Genomic DNA, 3,831 nt, shown 5'->3' on the forward strand with positions numbered 1-3,831 from the left:
TTCACTTGGTGTTAGGCATTAAAACTGTGTCCTCTAGAAGAAGAATAAGTGTTCTTAACCACTGAGTCATCTCTCCAGCCTTATGCTTTTAATTTCAAAGTACAGTCTGTTGAATATCCTTCTGCCCATGGCAAAATTCTTTTTTTTTTTTTTTTTTGGCCGTGATGCTCGCCTTTATTTTCATAACAAGAGATAAGGGATCCACTGGGAAAGGACAGGGCAACCCGACACGTGCTGAATCTGTGGCTCCAACATGAAACTCAAAACAAGCCTAGAAGAAACCGGCCCTTCAAAGAACATCCAAGGCTTTAGAGGTGCCTCTGACTTGGAACCTTCCAGAAACTGAGCCAGTGGCAGTCAAAGGCTTCACGCAAAGGCGCCCAGAGGCTAGCCCACCGTCCTGGGCTCTGCTTGGGCTGTGCCCATTCACTGCTTGCCCGCTTGCCGTCCTGGTTTATTCTCAGGTTGACCACGGCCCGCACCCGGGATGCCACCCCAGCCCCGGCCACCAAACACACCTCGGCCAGCACCGCCCATGCCTCGGACTTTCTGCTGCTTCTGCTGCTATGGTCCCCCTCGCCCTTGACCCTTGGCGGCCTCCTCCCGCACCATGTCGATGATCTCATCAGGGATACGCAGGTACTTGATGGTGCTGCCATGGATGTAGCATTCACCAGAACTTGTTGCTGTCCCTCGACATGCAGATCACCTCTCTGATGTTCATCCAGTTGTCGCAGCTCACCAGGTGCCCATTGTAGATCTCACTGTTCTTCAGCTCCACCAGCATGGGGTGATTCTGCGCTGTCTTCAGCAGTGACAAGGGGAGCGTCTTCCTATGGAGACACTCTGCCAAGTGCCACCGGCAAAATTCTTTTTAAACCATGACTTTCGCAGAATTTTTTTAAACAACTGTTTCATTTTTTTTAAAGTTTACTTCAAATTAGATGATAAAGAAATCATATTCAGTAATTTTGACTCAGAAATGGTTCCATACCCAATGATTTTCTTCTACTTAATGACATTCTAAGTTTCTTTTCTTGACATTGCTTGAAAATGCTGTGTTTCTTAGGAGAGGCCAGGGATTTTTTTTTTCTAATCTCACTAATGAATGGCATAAGTTCTCAAAAAATCTAAATGGCATCTCTAGGTAGAAGTCTGCCAAATTCATGTCCTTAGATGAAACATTTCCCCTGAGCACCAATTACTATTTACCATCTTCTTTCAGATGTCTCCCAAAGATCGAAATTCCCATATTAAAAATTTCTCATGAATGAAACAGAAATCCTGTTATTTTTTAAACCAACTTGTTTCCTATTTTACATCCCATTTTTGCAGTAAATTCTGCTACTAACATGTGGTAAGCCAGGCAGCCTTACCCAAGCCTTCCCTTCCTTAAACTGTGAATTCCTAAGAATAAGCCCATTTTTCTTTTGAGTGTGAGAGACATAAAGAAAATGGGTAAAATTTATGATGAACTGAGAGTATGGATTGGTTGGTAGCTGTAATAGGCAGATCATTTTTTAAGGACCATTAGTTGGCAAACCTGTTTGGTCTATATGAAAATAGAAGTTTTGTCTGGATTCTCTTTTAAGTACATAATTATACAGTATCCTCCTTTGCTCTTCTAATTGCTGCTACCCTCTGATCAGGACTTCAGACTTCTGTCATCACCCTGCTCCCACCTTGGACAAACCAATCTTACAAACTTTGATTGAGTCACACTCCACCTCTTCCTTATCAGAGTATGATAGGGCTTTCTCAGAAAACAGGGAAGGCAACAAGGCACTATCAGTATGTGTAGACACTAGTAACTTTATTCCGGTCCTGTATCAGACCACCCAGTCAGAAGATGTTACCCTATAAGGAGAAAAGTGGGCTAAAATATCAAAAGGAACTAAGGAAAGGTATAAGTCAGTACACTGTTTCACTCAGGGCTCTGCCTTGGGATGTGAATCCACTAAGCCAGTGCCAGCATAAATAAATGCTGGTTCCTGGCTAAGCGTTGGTGTCCCGTCTCTCTGTATCAGAATCCCACAGTGGGATTTCTTAAATTAGGCCCATTTCTTGGAAATATAACTGAGATTGGCCCAGATTTTTGATCCAAGAAGATATCACCTAAAACTCTAAGATGGATGACCCCTCTGAGACCCAGGCCCTCCAGGGAAATGGAAAGTGAAGGTTCTACACTTCCCAGAAGTCTATTCACCCCATCTCAGCAAAACAACTCAACCACAGCCTCTTGTTATATCAATAGCTAGGGCAATCTCCCCATATACTTAGTTAAGAACAACTGAAAAAATTCTGACAGGGTTCAGAATTCCTTATAACCAGCCCACTGCCAAGTTCGCCTGGTTTAATTTCATTTCCATGTAGAAGTTTGCCCCTTTTGCCTGTGCTATAGCTATACATTTTTTCAGGCTGTAGAAATGTCAAGTTATTGATACATCTGAATTTTTTGATCATACTTATTATGTTCCCAAAAAGAGCAGACAAAGACACTTTTTCGATCAAACGTGTCTGACACCTGACTTAATGGGAGCTCCCTTTGCTGTTATACAAGACTTACAGTATATAAAGTTGATATAAAGTGCCAGGAGACATAAGTAAGTTTCCCTTGATTTTAGTATCCATTTCGCTCATTTACGCAAAGGCGCCCTACAGAGCAGGCAGCTCAGCTGTGCAGGGCACCAGGCTGCAAGCTGCTGGCTTACAAATCCCTACAAAATACCCAAAGTGCAAATTACCTCTGCTGAGGTCAGGATCACAGTGAACTTTAAAAAAATATCTATTCACATTCCTCTTTCCCCTTTCTCTAGCTACATGATCCTATTGGCCTGGCTCATGTGAAATGGAGGGAAACTCCAGCCTCACACTAATTTAGTACAGTTCAGTAAGACAGGCTGTGCTAAGAACACTCTTCGGGAAGGCTGTCACTTTAGGCATTGTGCTTTGAGTGTCTCTGAATTCCACTTTTGACATATGCAATTGTATGCTTGTCTAGATGGATCTTCTCATCATGTCATTTATTGTACTTTCATATGTGCATATCTATTTGTGCTACTAAATGTCCACCCCTCTTTCTGTATTTCTATTATAAGTGTCTGCCAAGACAAACAGCACAAAGTTGTTATTGATATGGTTATGGATGGAATGAACCACAGAATATTGATATGATTGTGGAAGGAATGAACCACAGAATAAATGGTATCATGAGAATACAACCATATATGGCCGTATTTTATAATGTATGATATTTTACCATGATGCATTTGCATCTTGAGTAAGCCCATAAAATAAAGGAGTTCTTTCCATATTATTTAACTCTGATGATATCTGTTTATTCTGATAACTCTTTACTTTCTTACTTTCAAAAAGTAGAATCCACTTTGTCTTAGTTGGTGTTCTATTGCTGTGGAGACACCATGATCATAGCAACTCATAAAAGAAAGCATTTAATTGGGCTGGCTTACGGTTCCAGAGTTTAAGTTAATTCTATTTATGGTAGGAAGCATGGAGGATGCAGACAGGCATGCTTCTGGAGAAGTTGAGAGTTCTACATCCAGATCCACAAACAGCAGGAAGAGAGAGAACCACTGTGCCCAATCTCCTAATCTTTTTAAAAGCTGTCACTCCTTGTTGACCAAGTATTCAAATCTGTGAACCTGGGGGGGACATTCTTATTCAAAACATTGCACACTTGTTTTCCAAATTTTTATTCTTTGTCTTCCTCTTAGTTCATAAATATATTTTCAACTCTTTTTCTCTTCATGTTCTTTCTCAACAAAAATTTAAGAAACCATTCAATGACTTAAAATAACTTTAGCGGACTTT

At 41.1% G+C, this 3,831-nt stretch overlaps 1 pseudogene; it reads right to left on the reverse strand.

The window, feature by feature from the left end:
• Nucleotides 1-368: 368 nt before the first annotated feature.
• On the reverse strand, nt 369-828 carry LOC102923941 (U6 snRNA-associated Sm-like protein LSm4 pseudogene; annotated as a pseudogene).
• Between the last annotated feature and the right edge of the window lie 3,003 nt (nt 829-3,831).

The sequence above is a fragment of the Peromyscus maniculatus genome, chromosome 16, assembly GCF_049852395.1.
Source record: "Peromyscus maniculatus bairdii isolate BWxNUB_F1_BW_parent chromosome 16, HU_Pman_BW_mat_3.1, whole genome shotgun sequence".
Lineage (NCBI taxonomy): Eukaryota > Metazoa > Chordata > Mammalia > Rodentia > Cricetidae > Peromyscus > Peromyscus maniculatus.